Raw genomic sequence first — 21117 nt, 5'->3', positions numbered from 1 at the left:
CGAGACTCAAGATGAGAGACTTGTGAAGAGACGATTCGTTCTTCAAGATCTACTGAAGATTAGATAGTATAGGTCGTCATCCGGTAATGGTTTTACTTTGTTTGATTTAAAGGTTAGTGAAGTTATGACCTAATAGACATAACTTCATTGCTAGACAAAAATGATGCGTTAATTTTTGGAAAATATATTTTTAATGGTTTATAAAAATAAGAGAGTATTTATTTTAATTGGAATTAATTATTTAGAATTTAAGTTGAATAAACTATTGGTTTGTAACACGATATTTATATCGTCATGCAACCTAGGGCTTTAACTAAATTCTATCTCGATTTGTTGTGGGCTATAGAAGCAAGAAGTGGACCGAAGGAGCCCTAGAGGCCGGCCAAACCCTTGTGGCCGAACCCTAGGTGGGCCGAACCCCTAGGAGGCCGAAACCCTAGGGAGGCCGAAACCCTAGGGAGGCCAAACTCCTCCTTCCTTTCTCTTCTTACTTGTTCATCAAGTTGTTAGGATTCATTCTTCCAGAATATTCCTATGCCCTAATTCCAGAACATTCCAAACCCTAATTCACTCTACTATAAATACTCTCATTCATTCAACATTAATTGTTGACACACACATCTACAAATTTCAAGAGAGAAAAATATTTTTAAGCAAAAATCATTTGAGCTTTAATTCTTATTTTCCAAATTTGCTTATACAAAAATTACGCATCAAATTTGTCAATCACTCAAAGAAGAATCGTTATAGGATACTAAATACACAAGGGTATTATACTCACTCGCATAACGTGAGATTAGTATTTATCGTTGTATTTTTCTTATTAACTTAAGAGCAACCTAGAGTATTTAGCGATACTCAATCTGAGTTATAATCATATAGTTGATTATACGAGTGGATTGATAATTTTTGTAATCCGGAGAAAGGTACTAAAAATTATTAATCGAGAATAGTGGACGTAGGTTTCGACTTGTGAAACTGAACCACTTCAAAATCCTGTGTGTCTCTCTTTCTCTCTCTCTCTTTATTATTGTTATTTCGATTTTGTATTTATTGTTAATAATTTAATTAGTTGATTTTAATCAATAAAATCAAGTAATTAATTTATATCATATATTTCGAAAAAGCGGTCATCGTTTTTAAATACTCAATTCACCCCCCCTCTTTCGTATTCGATCAATAGACTCCACACCTACTCTCCCAGGTCTCAGCCCACGCAGGTGCTCCCCTCAGCTGACGACCTCCTCGTCCAACGTTGGCCCGTCTCGGGGCCTCCTCCTCCTCAACAGCCTCCTCTTCATGGACCTCGTCCCCAGCAGCCATCACCGCGGCGGTGAAGGCCTGCTCCAAAGCCTCCTCGACAACAGCATCGTCTATCTGAAGGAAAAGTAGATCTATATACTTAACATATTCCTATATGTTTTATTTTAATTTGTCATAAAATTAATAAGTGATCTTATGCATGCAAACTTATAAACAATATAAAGAAAAAATCTTTACCTTACATTGGATTTTCGGTTTACTAGGGCACAAGAGAGATCTCCTTCTCTCTTGTTCTTGTGCTTTCCTTAATGGATGAACAAAGACCCAAGTATAGGATCTCTCCCAAGGATTTATACCCAAGACACACTCTTAATAAAATTAATATTATGTATACTAGACAATATTAATTTTGTAGGAAAAATTGACCCAAAAATATTATGGAACTCTCTATTTTTCGGTTAGAGAGAAGGAAGAGAAAGAAGAGTTTTTTTTATCTTTCAAAAACTCAAATTTTATATGAATGAATAATGAATAATACACTAACTAAATTTTAGTGTATATTAGGTGAAATAAGATGAAAAACCAAAGTGGTTTTTTCATCTCAAAAAACCGGGTGGAAGAGGGGGATTAGAGGGAGCCAATGCATGCTTGAGTTGTTCTTCACAATGAGCATTAGGTTTGCATGGCTAGTTAGTAGGTAATCATTGTGCTTACCACTAACAAAATCAACTTAATTTAAGCCTAATCCTCCTCTTATGTTCGGCACACATAGATAATATGGACTCCATATTATCTTTGTCAAAATGTCAATTTGTCTTATGTCACATGTCATATGTAACATAAATTTGTTATGTATTTTTAACATATTAAAAATCAACGTATTAATAAAAATACGTCATACACAAAAATCGACTTAGTAATTCATAATTACTTGTACCAAAATATTTTACCAATTTATAAATCACAATAACTTGTATTTATAATAATTCATTCAATTTCAATTGTTTCCTTAAACAATAATTTCATCCGAGTAATGAAACAATTGATTTACTCGGACGATCAGTATCTCATTTAATCAAATTTCAATGAGATATGTAAATAATACTTCCAAAATCTTCCGTCAATTTTAAATAATTTAATTTAATTGACTCGTAACGTTATACGATCAATTAAATGATCAATTAAGAGTGTTGCCCTTTAGGTATGACCTGGGGATCAATCGATCACCACCGCCGCACGACAAGATAATGTCAAACTCTAGTCACCAATCATTACCGATATGTGTGGACCAGTTGACAGTAAATATTACTTTCCAATTGTATTCTTTATAATGAGACTTAAACATGTGATCATCATGATCAACAGTTGTGATCGCATTATTGTCGGAGGACACATATTCCAACAATCTCCCACTTGTCCTCGACAAGTGTGCGTCACCAATTCTCTTGTCCTATTACTATCTCCCACTCAATGCAAGGTGTCTTTCAGGTCGTACTTGCAAGTGATCATATCGAGAGTGGTTTCCTCGATCTGGAGAATAACTGATTGACCGGATTTATCCACCATGGATACATTCCGAGCGTGGCCACGCATTTCCAGTTCATTACTCCTCGAGTGGCCCTGAGATATTGTTATAACCCTGACTAGAGGTGGACAATTCCTATCGCACTCATTCCCTTCAACTAGCCACAGCCATCATAACCCAAAATATGCCTATTTGACCCCATTTACGAAGGTCGTAGTAACACAAATCAAAGTTAATCTGAAACTGTGCCATCTTAGGTGAATAGTCTTTACTCAAAAGAATCGACTCATTTGAATACTATAGCAGCTCTCGCCACGACCAGGCTATATAAATTTGCCAGAACTCTATAAGCGGTCATAAGGCCCGACAAAATGTTCCTAACAGTCCACCTATGTGATCGACTAGTCATTCTCATATGACTTTATGGCACTTGAACTTGCCATCAATCGCATCACACTCTAGTTACTTCGAGACGTCACCTCATGTAAGTAACTATGGGCAAATACAATGTTAATCCATGTTCACTTTAACGGGGTTCAATTGTCTCTACAACCCGTTTGGGTATAACAATGTATAAGGTGAGTTAATAATAACTCAAACGACAAATGTCAACATCACACTCGGGTAGTCAATACAATATTATAACCTTGTGATGCATATCGTAAGTGTGTAAACACTTGTCGATTGCAATAGAAGTTTAACATGTTACGTGTCCATGTGTCCAAACTTCTTAATCGTATTATCCTTTACATTCATGTTATCACTTATAGCATGAACCTTACCAAGTACACATCAAGGTTCCCGACCTTGGTTTTGGTCCTTTATCTTGAAAGAACTTCCTTATCGATTATCACATAACGAACGAATTTGTGGTGAATGATATAACTTGTACTGATCAAGTGCCCCATCCACACACAATGCACTAGGTATATGTTTTGTAGAGTCTTGCAACAATTTGTCAAGATGATTAGCCTAGCACTTTCTCACAAGTCCTAGCATATTAGGAAAGATTAGTTTTAAGCAACTTCTTTATTCAACTAAGTATCTTTCCAAACTTCTTATTTATCCTTTTAGCTTAAAAGGCTTAGGATTCTCGTAAATCCTTACATGTGTTCGGATTTTTATTAATATGTGCAACCTCTTGACACATTACAGAGTATTCTGTCAAACACTGAAATCGCTCATCGGATTCTCCTCGAGAATTCATGACGTTTCTATTATGGCTTACCAATGATTCATCATGCTCTTATGCATATGATTCATAATTGGACATGTGCATGATTATTCTAATGGCGGAAACATTAGTAACTTTTAATCATGTTATCAACTGTATTTAGGTTCAAGGAACGACCATGACTGCTAATGGCAATTCCTCTTTCATTTAAATGAATAACCTACGTATCTCGTTGATTCAATGTGTATCTTATAATACTTATCCAACATCTCATGATGTAGTTGGATTCATCATGGTCCATTTTCATCCAGAATTGAAAACTCAAAACTTCCTTTGTAAAGGAAGGTATTAGCTCGTCATTCTTCAATGAGTGATGAGTTATAAACTTTTACAAGATGGTTGCTCCCACTAAATTCCATGTCTTCACATGATAATTTCAAACTCCCACTCAATTCCACATGTTTCGAAATTTACTTCTTAATTGAAACATTTCAAGAATTGAAATATAAATTGCATTGCCAAGTTATTAAGATAAAACCATATATGTTCCCATCATATCCATTCAAAATACTTATTTTGAAGTGGTCTCATCTTAACCTTATTAAAAGAGATTTTAATCTCTAACTCACACATGTCATAATGATGTGTAGCAATGTCATTATTCAAATATAAATAATATCTAGAACACGTCCTTCGAAATACCCTTTTGGAAGGAGGTTTAACCATTTCATAATGAGGTTAAGTAATGACATCTGCGTGGTTAAAACTTGGCTATTGAAGATATCGGTATATCAATCCTTGCAACTCGTTTACAACTAGTATGTTACTTTGATTCATTTAGGCTCTTAAGTAAATCTCAAGGTTGAAACTATTGGTCAAAATTTTCATAAACTTAGTCAAAAACTCTTGTTAAGACTTTACATTAGTCATTTTTCTTCCAGAACTTTCTTTTGGTCTCCTCGTGTAGTTATCTTGAGAACTTGCTCTTATGATTACTTCACTTGGTCTCTTTAGTCATATAGAACTTATTTGAGACCATAGATCTCATCTATTGGGTATACTATATAAATAGATATACCTTCATTCAAATCATTCTCTCTTGCGTAGATCTCATTTACACAAGTACACAAACTTATCTTGGTGTGAGTTGTGTCCTCATTTTTCTCCCACTCTATCTTTAGAATAAATACACTAGAGATTCAAAGATAGCATATGAGACACAAATAATGATGTTGAAGTTTAAGGAGAACTATCTCATAGATTGACTAATAGTTTTAGATTTCGTAAGTGTACTTGGTGATTGACATTCCTTTAAGAGAGTTCATAGACTCAAAATCACTTTATAAATTAAATGATCATACACAAGCCTTAAGCATTTGGACATATAATGAATCCCGTCATTATAGTTGTCTATTAGATTACTTCAAGTGAATAATCATATGTTTCTAAGAGCAAGCATTTAAATACGAATTTTAGAACAAAGGATAAAATTATAAAACGGGTGACTTGGGTTGCAAACCAAGCCACCATTATCCAAAATACAACCAATTATCCAAAATACCTTTCCATGTCGAACACGGAAACTTAAAGGTTCTAAAATTCAAAACATGAATAAAATAAGACAATAAAAAGCAAAGCTCCATGTAAGCTATTCCTAGCTTCTTTATGGTTTCTCATGCTTGCTTTTCCTTTCCCTTGTCTTTGCTTGGTGGAGGCCCTATTTACAATAAAAAGGAAGATACATTATCACAACTTTGTATCACAATACCATAGTTGAATTAGAAACATAAAAGAAGGGATAGTCATTTACCTACTGGAGTAATCTTTCCAGCCTTAATATCACCATGGTATTTGGAACAATTTCTTTTCCAATGTCCAATACCATTACAATAATGGCATTTATCAAGAGGACCCTTCTTGATTTTTGAAGTGCTAGCATCATTAGCCTTAGCTTTGGTGAAGGTGGGAGCTTGTTTCTTACCCTTCCTCCCATTCTTCTTGAACTTCCCCTTGCTCTTAGTGCTTATATTAAGCACATCCTTTGGTGGGTTCACATTTAACCCCATGTCCCTCTCGGCTTGCACAAGTAACTTGTGCAATTCTTTAAGAGACACATCCTTGTCTTGCATGTTAAAATTCACCCGGAATTGAACATACGCTTTGACTTTGGATAAGGAGTGTAGAATCCTATCTACAATGAGTTCTTTGGGGATTTCAACCTTTTGAATCTTCAAGGTCTCGACTAGCTCCATAAGTTTGAGCACATGAGGGCTAACCTTTTGGCCCTCTTTGAAGTCGAGATCAAAGAATGCCGCGGCCGCCTCATATTGGACGATCCGCGGAGTTTGTGAAAACATTGTCACAAGCTTGGAGTAAATCTCATTAGCGGTGCCCATCTTAAAGGCTCTCCTTTGGAGGTTCGCCTCCATCGCAAAGATCAACACGTTTTTCATTGCGGCGGACTCCTTATGGTAAGCCTCATATGCTTCCCTAGTAGCGGCGGTCGACCTAGTATTAGGTTCGGGTGGAGAGGCCTCGGTAAGGTAACGAAGCTTGTCGTCACCTTGGGCGGCTAATTTGAGTTGGGCATCCCAATCGGAGAAATTTGACCCATTCTTTTCAAGTTTACATCGATCCATGAAGGATCGGAGCCATGATGAATTAGCGAGAGGCGTGGCGTTAGGGGTTGGTGTAGCCATTTGTTATGAGAAAAAGAAGTGGTCTACAAAACAAAATAGGAGTAAAAAAAAATGTCGTTTTAATAATAATACTCGTAAAAATTGTGATTTAAACAAGTTTTATTGCATTTTTCTAGTGACCTCTACCCAACTAGATAAATGATTCCAAGACCCAAATTCATATCAACTTAGGCACGGGGTAGCCGATGAAACCCTTATCAATATAACTTGGTGGATTAACCTTTTAATCGATTCTACTTTTAGAACTCTTGGTCGATAAATTTACTCTAATATTTATCTATAGCCCAAAACACATCCGACAAAGGGACGGGGTAGCCGATGAAACCCTTATCAAAAAACTTTTGTTGAGTTCAATCCAAATTTCGAATAAATGTGTCCATTATCCAAACCCATATTAACTTGGGCACGGGGTAGCCGATGAAACCCTCATCAACATGAATTCGGTGGATAGACATTCATCACCCACTTCCCCTACGTAACAAGGTTTGTACCCCGGGGTGGCCGAGTGCACTCCCTCGCGAAATAGGTTTTCATGGTTTCTACTATTTGGTAAGGCTATGTCTCAATTGATTTGTTTTAGCGAGAGGTCATGTCAATTTATTATCTATCACGTTTTAAGTGAACTAAAGCGGTGAACTACGATAATTGTATTTGACACGGTCGATAAACTCGATTAGATGATGATGCATGTTTTAGTTATGGCGATTTAGCGATGCATGCGACATATAAATAAAATGCAAAGCATAAAAATAAATCCTAGTATGGCCTTCCTAAAAAAGAAAATTATATAACTATTACATATTCGGAAACCAACTCCATTGGTCCCTTGAACTTCGGTTGTGGCACGCATCTCGAGGTAACACCGTCTTTATGTATCGCCATCTTGAAGAAATCCGTCTTTAGGAACTCCGAAATGAATAAAATTACATAATGAATTACATAATTTCCTATTATACATTTGTAACTAAAATAAAATAAATCTATTAAATTACAAAACGGTGATACGAGATCACAATAAATTACAACCGAATCGATATTCCCATACATTTCGGGTAATACCAATTAAAAACTAAGGCCATACTAAGTAAAAATTACATAATTCAAAATTACATAAAATAAAATTATGACAATCATAAAGAAAATGCAGCATTATAATATGTATGAACATGCCCAATTTTATGCTAAATCGCCTTTAAATAGCCAATATCGTATATTACTCGGTTTTTACGGATTTGCGTGATTTCAACATTTTATAATCACAAAAATATATAAATTCATATTTATGCATAAGTTAATTACCCTAACCCTTTAGGACTCAAAATTCAGTCTTCACTAATTATTTGACCATAATTAACTCATATTTCTAAAATTTGTTCATTAATGGACTTAAAATTATAATAAAAAGCTATAAACGTCAAATAAATCACAAAAATTTCAAATAAATTTGAAATTTGAAATTTAAACTCATGAATATTCTGGAAAAATACCATGACACTCATAATGTTCAAAAACTTAGGTTAAAATTTCGAAATTTTTCCGGAAAAACAATGTTGCGGTTTATCGTTTTTTTAACAAAATAATCATAAAAACATGAGAAAAATTATATTCATTAACTTTTCAATTTTAGATCTGAAAAAGATAATAAAATGCAACATGTGACGTTTTTCCTTAGTCATGGAGTATGTTTTATTAATATTTCACTAATTAAGTCACTATTCATGCTATTTTTCTTCAAAAATCCATAAATCATGCAAAAGGACTTCAAAATAGCCTATTATTTTACACACATCTTGTAAAATTGCATGTGACAACATACTAAATTTCTATGACCAGATTCGAAATTTATCTCATATTAACCTATTTTTCACCTAAAATCGATTTTAATAATGAAAAATCCATTTTTCGAGCATAAGAAGTCCAAAAATTATGAAAATTTACAGGTCATCTCAAAATAATATATGTGACAACATATCCAAAAATCAGTGGAACATTCGAAGTTTAGCTAATTGTAGTCCGAAAATGACATTTTATTCATAAAATCATATTTTTAATGTCATTATTATGTAATATGAACAATAAAAATCCATAAATTAACCAAAAAATCCTAAAAATATTTTAGGACCAGAAACTTTAACATGCAAAATTATTTTCGTGATATATCATAATAACACAAATTATATAAGTTTTATATGTTAATCTTATAACTCGGAAAAACTTTTAACCGATTTGCATGCAAACAACCATGGCTCTTGATACCGATTGAAGGAAAAGTAGATCTATATACTTAACATATTCCTATATGTTTTATTTTAATTTGTCATAAAATTAATAAGTGATCTTATGCATGCAAACTTATAAACAATATAAAGATGAAATCTTTATCTTACATTGGATTTTCGGTTTACTAGGGCACAAGAGAGATCTCCTTCTCTCTTGTTCTTGTGCTTTCCTTAATGGATGAACAAAGACCCAAGTATAGGATCTCTCCCAAGGATTTATACCCAAGACACACTCTTAATAAAATTAATATTATGTATACTAGACAATATTAATTTTGTAGGAAAAATTGACCCAAAAATATTATGGAACTCTCTATTTTTCGGTTAGAGAGAAGGAAGAGAAAGAAGAGTTTTTGGCCTCGAACAGGCTCATTGCCCGCACTTCGTCCTCCTTAAGATTGACCTTCTTGGCGTCCATCTTAATCTTATTCTGGGAGACATATCTATCATGCTCCCCCTGACTCTCACACCGAAAATTGACGCGGCGCTGGAAGGACCGGGGCAGTGGATAGTCCTCCGGAACCTCAACATATACCCACCGCCCCTTCCAGTCCTTGCAAGATGTCAGCTTGGAGACGGTGACGTAACCCGACTCGGTCGTCAGAGATCTTTGTACCACCCCGAGCCGCCTAGGGTAGTCTGCCGAAGATGGTGGAGCCGGCGGAAGAGGTTCACCGTTGGGGCCTCCCCTTTAAAAAGACATAACCATACAAAGCCAATAATAGTCCTAATGGCCAACGGATGCAGTTGTGCCACGGTGACATTCATGGCTTTGATTATGGCGGCGACGTGTTCATTAAGAGGAAATCGGAGCCCATACTCCAGATGTCTGATGTACACGCCGATACAGCCTTCGGGAGGGCAACAGACCGCCTGATCACCCCCAGGGATAATAATTCTATACCCCCTGCCGAAGGAGTAATGGTCCTCAAAAAGTTCAGGCCCGGAACAACTAGCGAACTTGTTCGTCCAAGCACGATCGGGTTTAATCGAGCAGGCTTCGCCGTGCCACAAGAAACGCGGCCTCTCTGCATCAGAATGGGTCTTTTCATCATCATCATCATCAAAACCCTCCAAAAATTTCTCATCAACTTCAGGAGAAGGCGACAAGCGCCCCCCGAACCCTATTGGAGTGACAACCAGTGGCTCCTGTTCATCAGGATGCGGCGGTTCGCCCCCCGGAGTAGAGGTACTAGGAAGAGCATCAGCAGCAGACATGGTGACAACAGTTAATTAACAAGTAAAAAGTTGGGGAAGAATTTGTTTGTTTACCTTGAAAGAAAGTGTTACGCCGAGTAACGCTTTGAAGACTAGAGAGAAATTTCTTCGAAAAAACTAGAGAGAGGAAATTTTTTGAGAAAATGAAGTTTGATGGTCAAAATGAGGGGCTAACTGCTCTATTTATAGAGCAAAGCCCATTCAGTGGACCAATCAGAGCAAAGCCCATGAAGCGTCCACCAATCAGCACCAGGCCATGTGTCAAGCATGCAGCCACGGAATGTCAATCGACATACAGTAACAAATCTTCTTCGACACGCTCCTTGGTATCTACTTGCTAAACGGCCAGCTGATCAACCAAGCTTGGCAGCACCGGCCAGCGCCATTTTCTTTTCCACATTGGATGTCCATTACACAACCATGTGGAGGGGGGATATGGTACGGCCTGAACAGAACCAAGCCGAGGAAGAAGATCGACATGCGCAGAATACGCTCAACACTCATCGAAGGTCCATACCACGGCACAGACTACGCTGGGGGCAAATTGATGGGGCATATTCTGCACCCGCTGACCGAGTCAACACATTGAGCAAGGTCAAAGCTAAAAGACAGCAAGTCAACATATTAACAGCCTAACCGACACGGGATGTCGGCCTGTCACTTGGGTCTCGGTCTCGGCAGCTAGTCGGCCGAGAAGCATATCCGCGTACTCACATCCAATCCCCTCGGCATGGAGTCAACCAGGCCTGCCGGCCTGTCATGGGTCCCTCGGCCGAGGGTAAGATAGTCTTTCCACCTGCTAGCCACTTGGCCACTTGGCCACTACGTGACAAAAGGTGAAAGTCTATAAATACTCCTTTTCTCTCATTGAGAAAAGGATCCGAAAATCATCTTAATCTGGTATAAAACTCCCTTATCTCTCTACAATATACTTTGCCAAGTTAACACACAACTTATCTCTTTAAGTTTACTGACTTGAGCGTCGGAGTGAGTATGCTCGGTACCAAGCCGAGCCCTCAGTTTGTTCATCTTTACAGGAGAGAGCGAAAGGAAGAGACAAGCAACGACGTCATTCTACAAGCTTAAGTGGTCATAATCCTGCTCCGGAATTACACCCGGAACAATTTCTAAAACTCAAATTTTAGATGAATGAATAATGAATAATACACTAACTACATTTTAGTGTATATTAGGTGAAATAAGATGAAAAACCAAAGTGGTTTTTTCATCTCAAAAAACCGGGTGGAAGGGGGGGATTAGAGGGAGCCAATGCATGCTTGAGTTGTTCTTCACAATGAGCATTAGGTTTGCATGGCTAGTTAGTAGGTAATCATTGTGCTTACCACTAACAAAATCAACTTAATTTAAGCCTAATCCTCCTCTTATGTTCGGCACACATAGATAATATGGACTCCATATTATCTTTGTCAAAATGTCAATTTGTCTTATGTCACATGTCATATGTAACATAAATTTGTTATGTATTTTTAACATATTAAAAATCAACGTATTAATAAAAATACGTCATACACAAAAATCGACTTAGTAATTCATAATTACTTGTACCAAAATATTTTACCAATTTATAAATCACAATAACTTGTATTTATAATAATTCATTCAATTTCAATTGTTTCCTTAAACAATAATTTCATCTGAGTAATGAAACAATTCGGTTACTCAGACCGTATCTCATTTAATCAAATTTCAATGAGATATGTAAATAATACTTCCAAAATCTTCCGTCAATTTTAAATAATTTAATTTAATTGACTCGTAAAGTTATACGATCAATTAAATGATCAATTAAGAGTGTTGCCCTTTAGGTATGACCTAGGGGATCAACTGATCACCACCGTCGCACGACAGTAATGTCAAACTCTAGTCAGCCAATCATTACCGATATGTGTGGACCAGTTGACAGTAAATATTACTTCCCAATTGTATTCTTTATAATGAGACTTAAACATGTGATCATCATGATCAACAGTTGTGATCGCATTATTGTCGGAGGACACATATTCCAACACTATCTCCATGGGAGCTCTCCCAGAAGTAGAAGCCTCATCACCTGCAACATGAAAGCAAATTTAGGCCGCGTCACGTGACGACAAGCCTTGGTTAGAGGGTTTTTCGAGCCTTCGGAAGCCCTGAAATCGCTCTTTCTCGCCATCTTTGGCCATATTCTCACAAACCCGATCACTCATGTGGTAACTTGGGTCAAGTCAAGCCTAATTTGAAGCCTATTTCCGGGTTCGAGTCGAAATTTCGGCAGCATTTCGTTATAACGGCGATTATGCCCTAGAAAAGTGTCCTGAAAAAGCCGTCACAAACCAAAATTACGAGATGGTAGGAAGTTTACCCATCATCCAAGGATCCCAAAAATCAAGTTTCATCGCAAATGGGCAATCCTAAGGCTATTTTCGAAGTAATTTACGGTTTAGCTGTGAAACCGTCTCAAATTCACTCAAATGCTCAAAACTCAACGAAAATTCGAGATAAATACATGGTTATGTTCCTTATATTACCAATTATCCGTTTCTAATACCAATTTCACAAGGCAAATCCGTTTGGGGGAAAAGCCCCAAATTTTCGAATTAATTGGGTCATAAAGCCTAATTTTTTCGATCCAAAATTGAACAAATACAGAAGATTAATGCAAGAATGAGACACATACCTCGATTAGTCATAATTAATGCAAGATTTTGGATCAAACCTTGGCAGAAATGGTTAAGATTTGAGAGAGTATTGTGTGATTTGTGTTTCGAAACAAATGAAATAATCCCTCTGTTTATCGCGTTTTTACGCAGAAAATACACCCTTGGGGAACAGGCAAAGAAAGGCGCTGCGCCTATTCCAAGAGACGCAGCTCTTGCTGCGCCTTTTCCTGGTGTTCCCTCCTTACGAGTTTTCAAAAATTCGTTATGAGTTCGTTATTTGTGGGCCCATCTTTGGTGCGCCTCTTCTTCAAATGCTATTTTATCTTTTTGGTCCGTTTGACGATTATCTTTCGTTCCGACCCGTATTTCTAAGCCAGCAGCAGACTATTACACGTTATTTATCGCTTCCAAGACCCTTACTTGTCACAACGAGCAGATATTCCTTCACAGGTGTTTTGACACGCCTTCATTATGTTCCCCCAGCGAGAGTAAGCGGATAGACTTTCCCTCTCGAGACATGGAGATTAACTCCCGATTATGTTCCCCAACGAGAGTAAGCGGATAGACTTTCCCTCTCGAGACATGGAGATCAACATCAGCCCCTATTTCTTCCAAAGTTTGTTCGAAGCTGAACACGAACAGATTTCTCCCAGCATTTCCCGACTGTGTCCTGCCGTTTTTTTCCTCAGAATCATCGCTTCCTTTTAATCCTTCAGATACCCCTTTTCAGGATAAACCGTCATATCTTCAGACACCAAGTTATCTTCAGGCCCAAGAGTTTCGCCGAAACACCTTCAATCCCGTTTCGTCCGGAAGTCTCAGGTATGGTCTCTTCTTATGGCTGGCGAGCCTCCTTACGTAGTCTAATGGACTTTAAACGACCCTCCCCGATAGTCGACAGACTCTAAAATGTTCCCGACGATAGGTCCTTGGTTCAAACCCCTTGAGCCGCCTCGCGTCGCCATAGTCGTCAGGTTGTAATCTTCGATTGACCTGATGGCTATACTTTGACTTTCGTCTTGTCCAAGCCTCAGTCAAAGTGGGGGCTCTGTAGATACCTCATTTCTGCACCTCTCGCAAACCACCCGGTGATGATTGGGCCGCATGTTTGTTACGCGGAACGATTTGTGATAGTTCGTAAGTTTATCGTCAAGTGATTGCTCAAATACTAATGTCTACCTCTTAGTTGTCATTTATGTGCCGATACGGTCGTTTTGACAGTAATTAGAGTACATTTGGAGTCCGGGCCTAAAACCGTCTCCATTTTCTGATAACCGTTAAATCCCGAGTCAGAATGTCCTGGAATGTTCCGCATATTTCTATTCCATATTTTATAAATATTTCACAATCTTTAATCTTTGGTAAACAATTTCCCGTAATATTCACGCAAGATATTAAGGAAAACCAAATTATTCCGTCCTTCTATAACTCAAACACGGAAATCATTCTTCCGCAGGAGGAAACCACTTGGGAACAGACGCAGCAGGTGTTGCGCCTCTTCCAAGAGACGCAGTGGCTGCTGCGCCTCTTCCCAGGTCCTTTTCTGCGTAATTTTCGTATCTTTTTCATATCTTTCCGAGATTCACTTCCAAAGACTCTCTGAAACCCTAATTCCTTCACGTGATTAGTATAAATAGAGACCTTCGGTCTCTCATATTTCTCACGCGAGTGTCCGCCCTTCTCTTCTCCCTTTGCATTCTAGACCTTTGTTCTTACTTTTTGGCGTCTACGTGCTTGAACTTTCGACCACGTAAGCTCGGATCCTTCTGAGTACCAGCCTCGTTTGCATGACCGACCAATTTGACCAACTCCACATCAATCAACTTAATTAATCTAATCGTTTTCCTCTTACGAGGGCACTTTCATATTTGCATTATAGTTCGAGTCGAGCATCACTAATCGATAACTTAGTCCTTCTCGTTTCGTCAAACATGTAAGTCTGAGGGTGTAAAATCTCTCTTTATTTATTGTTCTTTACTTTTTGTACCACTATTGTAAGGTTTATGTCGAAAATACCAATTAAAACCGATTTCTAAAACCGTGCTTTAAAACCTCTTTTTACGGATTTCCAGAAGACAAACCGTCGAGAAAGGACGCAACAACTGCTGCGCCTCTTGAAGGAGCTTAGATTCTGCTGCGCCTCTTCGTGAGGCTGCCGCATTTCCTGCTTCCTTTCTTCTTCCTTCGTCCTCTGTAATTCGTTCGTTTCTTACTGTTTTCGTTTGTTTCTTGTTAATTCTTTGACCATAATAGCATATTAATTTCTCATGTATATTAATCATCATCATTAACATGTTTTATTCATCATAAATCCGACTTAAATCCCTTATAATCCAATATTTGCGGGTTTTCGTCATTAAATTCAATCCGGGTTGTAGGAATTCGATTTATTCATATCGAGCTTCTGGAATTCGATCTTTGATATATTTTCATCTGTTTATTGTCATATTCATCGCATGTTTGTCATCAATTCATCATGTTTAGCCTATTTCATTCACCCATGTCACTAATTAATCGTTCATGTAAATAATTAGTAATATTCCGTCTCATCCATGTTTTGTTGTTTCATGACCATTTATCACATGTAAATAACCTATTAATCACTTCCATCCGAGTAAAGGTATTAATTGATCCTTAAATTAACCAATTCAAAATAACGATTTGCAGTTCCGGCTTCACAGCCAGAACTCACCCTTGGAACAGACGCAGCAACTGTTGCGCCTCTTCCAGAGGGCGCAGCTCTGCTGCGCCTGTTCCAGGATGAGTTCTGCCTCTGAACTTCGTTGTTGCTTGACCTAGTTTAATTCGCATACGTATAATTGACTATTATCCGTATTATCGCCTTCTGATCTGTTCGTTAATTCTTTCTTTTGTTCTTTTCTTAAATTATCCGTTTTAAAAGGTATTTTCGGCATAAATCGCTAAACCAATGTAATTATTGTAATTTTCATTAGTGTAATTTTATTTTATTGTATTTATCATATCTTCTTGCATCATTTGTATGTCTTCACATGTAATTGAGCATTAAATCCTACTTTGACATTAATTGTATGCTAAATTAATTGTTAACCGACTTAGCCTAATTCTCACATGTTAGGATTAAAACTTGGATGTTGCATTGCATGCATATAACCGACGATATATCAAGTATAGATGATATCCCTAATCATTAGTAGAGGCCGCTATCGAGGCGGGCGGGATTAGGTGTTCGATCAAAAGAGCTTCCTAATACGTACCCTCACCCCTTACTCCAGATCTCTGTGAACATCCGTGTTCATTGGCATCCACGAGAGTCATTCTAGACATAGAATGCTAAGGGTAACGATTGCTTGGTGTTCATGTCTCTACTTTGTGTCTTGACATGACACGAGGTATTCGAACGGTTCCAATTTCCCATAAAAATTGGTGGCGACTCCAACAAAAATGCAAACACTTGTTCTCTTCCTCCCAAGCGCCCCCCGTGGGCCCCCCGTTGTCCACATAAGCCCATAATGCATCGTTGAGCTTAGTTGACCAATCCTTCCTTGACCGGCTCACGGTCTTCGCAAGAATCATCTTAATCTCTCGGTTTAAAATCTCGGCTTGTCTGTTTGCTTGTGGGTGGTAGGCAAGACTACGCCGATGTTGCACCCCATGTTTCTTTAGAAGAGCATCTAGAGTCCTTTCCCGAAAATGCGTCCCACAATCACTAATCACAATTCTTGGAACCCCAAACCTTGGAAATATGATTGTTTCCATGAGTTTTGTTACCGACTTTGCATCACAAGTTTTTGTTGGGATAGCTTCAACCCATTTGCTCACATAATCAACCGTGACAAGGATGTACTCATTACCATGGGATGAGGGAAAGGGACCTTGATAGTCGATCCCCCATACATCGAATAATTCAACTTCAAGAATGTAGTTTGCGGGCATTTCGTGCCTCCTTGAAAAGTTTCCACTTCGTTGACACTTGTCACATACCTTGACATAGCTTGCCACATCATGAAATAGAGTAGGCCAATAAAAACCGCATTGGAGTACTCTTGCGGCGGTCTTTCTTGAACTGCCATGCCCTCCACTTGGCACGTCATGGCAATGAGAGATTATGGGCTTTACTTCTTCATTTGGGATGCACCTCCTAATTATCCCATCCAGACAAGATTTGTAAAGGCATGGTTCTTCCCAAAAATATTGCTTAAGATCATGAAAGAATTTCTTCCTCTTATGGGAATCATAACCATGTGGGATGACCCCGGATACCAAGTAATTGGCATAATCCGCGTACCAAGGGACATCCATTAAAGAAAGTGCGAATAATTGATCATCCGGCAAGGAGTCATCAATCGGTAGCCCATCCTTCACACTCTCATGGGATAAATGGGAGAGATGGTCGGCTACTACATTCTCCACACCCTTCTTGTCTCTTATTTCAACATCAAACTCTTGAAGCAAGAGTATCCACCGGATCAAGCGGGGTTTCGATCCCTTCTTGATTAGCAAGTGCCTCAATACCGTATGATCGGTGTGTACAATCACTTTAGAGCCTACCAAGTAAGAACGGAACTTGTTCATAGCATAGATGACCGCCAAGAGCTCCTTTTCGGTGGTGGTTTAGTGTGCTTGAGCTTCATCCAAGGTTTTGCTTGCATAATATATGGCATGAAGTTTGACATTCTTTCTTTGTCCATGCACCGCTCCCACCGCCACATCACTAGCATCGCACATCAACTCGAAAGGTTCTCCCCAAGTGGGAGGTTGCATAATTGGAGCGGTGATGAGAGCTTCTTTCAACCTATTGAAAGCATTCAAACATTCATTAGTAAACTCAAAGGGGACATCCTTGCCAAGTAACAATGTTAATGGTCGGGCAATCAAAGAAAAATCCTTAATAAATCTCCGATAGAAACCGGCATGCCCAAGAAAACTTCTAACTCCTTTGACATTTGTGGGAGGGGTAAAGTTTTGATCACTTCAATCTTGGCTTGATCCACTTCTAAGCCTTTACTTGACACAACATGACCCAAAACAACTCCGGATGTCACCATAAAGTGACATTTCTCCCAATTTAAGACTAGACCGGTTTCTTGACACCTTTTCAAGACCTTACCCAAATTAGCTAGACATCCATCAAATGAGGTGCCTACGATGGATAAATCGTCCATAAACACCTCCATGATATCCTCAACATATTCGGAGAATATAGCTAGCATACATCTTTGAAATGTGGCCGGCGCATTGCATAGCCCAAAGGGCATGCGCCTATAGGCAAAGGTACCAAATGGTCACGTGAAAGTGGTCTTTTCTTGATCATTAGGGTGAATCGGGATTTGGAAAAACCCAGAAAACCAATCTAGGTAGCAAAAGTGAGAGTGTTGGGCAAGTCTTTCCAACATTTTGTCAAGGAAAGGAAGGGGGAAATGGTCTTTCCTAGTCGCCTTGTTGAGGCGTCTATAGTATATACACATTCTCCACCCGGTTGTGATTCTTGTTGGAATTAGCTCATTCTTGTCATTGGTGACTACCGTGACACCGCCCTTCTTTGGCACAACATGCATCGGGCTCACCCATGCACTATCGGAGATAGGGTAAATAATACTTGCATCATAGAGCTTCAACACCTCCTTCCTTACCACTTCTTTCATTGCGGGGTTAAGGCGGCGTTGAGGCTCAATAGAAGATGCACCCTCATCCTTCAAGTGAATACGGTGAGTGCAAAAAGAAGGGCTAATTCCCTTGATATCATCAATTGAATACCCAATGACATCCTTAAATTTTTTCACAACATCAAGTAGCTTTTGAAGCTCGGTGTCATTGAGTGCACTATTGACAATAATAGGGTAAGTGTCATTAGGGCCAAGAAAATCATATTTAAGAGTAGAGGGAAGAGGTTTCAACTCCACTTGAGGAGGCGTGGATCTCTCCTCCTTTTTACCATTCCTTCTCAAGCTCTCAAATTCCTTGTCCGGGTCTTCCTCAATTATTGCTTCCATGGCCAAAGCATACTCCCGGTGCTCCTTGCAATCTTTTACCTTGCCCTCAAGGAACCCTTGCAAACCCTTGTCTTCTTCAACCTTTTTCATGTCAACCCATTCTTCAATCATATCAATCATGTAACAAGATTTTTCTTCCGAAGGCTCCTTCATAGCCTTGTTCAAAGAGAACTCCACCTTTTCTTCACCAACTTGGAGGGATATCTTCCCATTCTTCACATCTATCAAGGCACCCCCCGTGGCAAGACAAGGGCACCCCAATATAATTGGAATGTTTGAATCCTCGGGGATGTCCATTACATAAAAATCGCATGGGAATTCAAGTTTCCCCACTTTGAGTGGGACATCCTCCACAAGACCAATGGGATATCTCACCGATCTATCCGCTAGTTGTAAAGAAACTCTTGTTGGCAAGAGCTCATAATCCCGCAACTTCTTGAAAATCTTGAGAGGCATAAGACTAATGCTTGCCCCTAGATCACACAAGGCCCTCTCAATATGCACGCTTCCAATTTTGCAAGGTATGGAAAAGCTCCCCGTATCCTCAAGCTTTTGGGGTACCTCATTTATGAGAATCGCACTACATTCCTTGGATAAATTAACCGTGGATGGTTGCATGGCATTTCTATTGGAAATCAACTCCTTCAAGAATTTACCATAACTTGGTATCTCCTTGATGGCATCAATGAAGGGCATGGTAATGTTGATTCCCTTCATCATGTCCATGAACTTTCCATATTTTTGCTCAAGCTTTGCCCTTGCCAACCTTTGTGGAAAAGGAACGGGTGGCACATAAGTTCTCATAACTTGTTGTTTAGGCTCTTCAACAATCCTTGTGGGTTCATCAACTACCTTTGGAGTCTCCACAACAATCTCCACAATATCATCTTCAACTTATTTTTCTTCCATCACATTGGGTGGTTCAACCACATCATCCGGCTTGCTACTCTTTCTTTTCTTGATGAATACTCGGTCCTCCAACTCTCTCCCGCTCCTCAAATGAATGGAATTTATGGTTTTCGAGTTCTCCTCGGTTTTACCCGGAAATTTCCCACTTGAGGCTTGTAATTGACTCACTTGAGAAGCCAATTGAGAGATTTGGTTGTCCGTCATCCTTTGTGAGGCTTGCATTTGGGTCCTCAATTGATTGATGGAGGATGTGGTTTTCTCTTGTTTTTGGTTGGAATGAGTGATGAATTGGGTTTGAGAGTTCATCCATTGCTCTATCATGAGCTCCACGTTGGATTTAGGTTGGGTGGTTTGTTGAAAAGGTTGGGAATTTTGTTGGAATGGTGGTTTGTTTGGTTGATTGAGTGGTTGAAATTGTTGTCTTGGTTGGAAGGATCTTCCTTGGAAACCCGGTGGCCTTGGTTGAATGTTGTATTTGGTTTTTGAGCTTGAAAGTTTGGTTGTTGTGATTTTTGTTGGAAGGTGGGGTTTTGGACATTTTGTGAGCCATAAGAGAAGTTTGAGTGGGCTCTCATTCCCGGGTGGTATTGGTTGTTGTTGTTGAAGGCTTGCTTCGCCGGGCTTGACTCCCAAATCCCATTTACTTGCACCATGCTAGCTTCTCCCATCATCAAGGGACACTCATTGGGTGGGTGCCCTTGATCTCCACAAATCTCACAAGAATAAACTTGGTTCCTAATAGAAGAAGTGTTGCTTGAACTCATCAAGGCAACTTGTTGCTTGAGCTCTTCTATTAACCCTTTAACCTCAACATTGTTGGCCGACTCAACGGTTGACTTTCCCTTCCTCTTGTGCCTATCATTATTCCAATGAAAAGTTCGGGAAGCCAATTCCTCAATAAGTTCCTTGGCCGTTTTGCGGTCAATATTGTCTAATGCTCCCTTTCCCGAGCCGGAATCTAGGTTCATCTTCATTTCATTGCTCAACCCCTCATAAAAGTTGTTGATCAAATCGTCATCTCCAATCCCGTGATGACGGCACAACCTTTGGAGTCCCTTATACCTTTCCCATGCCTCGTAAAGAGTCTCATCTTCTTGTTGAGTGAAGCCTTGAAGCTCACTCTTGATCCTTGCGGTTCTTTGTGGTGGGAAGTATTTGTTTAGGAAGGCCTTAGAGACATCATCCCAAGTCCGAAGAGAATCGGGCTCATAACTCTTTAACCACTCCTTAGCACTTCCCCTCAAAGAATAAGGAAAGAGCTTAAGGCGGAGGGCATCCTCCGACACTCCATTTGCTTTAAACATGTCACAACTATCCAAGAAATCATTAAGGTGTTCGTTGGGGCTTTCGGTGGCTCCCCCTTCGAATTGGTTTCCTTGGACTAGTTGTAAAAAGGTAGCTTTCACATCAAAATTATT

The 21117-nt window shown here is 38.9% G+C and overlaps 1 non-coding gene across 1 annotated transcript; it reads left to right on the top strand.

The window, feature by feature from the left end:
• Positions 1 to 20722: 20722 nt before the first annotated feature.
• Positions 20723 to 20829, top strand: LOC141658305 (small nucleolar RNA R71). Its single transcript, XR_012549198.1, has one exon. It is a non-coding gene; the product is annotated as a small nucleolar RNA R71 (small nucleolar RNA).
• Positions 20830 to 21117: the final 288 nt, after the last annotated feature.

This window comes from Silene latifolia, chromosome 5 (genome assembly GCF_048544455.1).
Source record: "Silene latifolia isolate original U9 population chromosome 5, ASM4854445v1, whole genome shotgun sequence".
Classification (NCBI taxonomy): domain Eukaryota; kingdom Viridiplantae; phylum Streptophyta; class Magnoliopsida; order Caryophyllales; family Caryophyllaceae; genus Silene; species Silene latifolia.
This window is presented reverse-complemented; position numbering and strand designations above follow the sequence as displayed.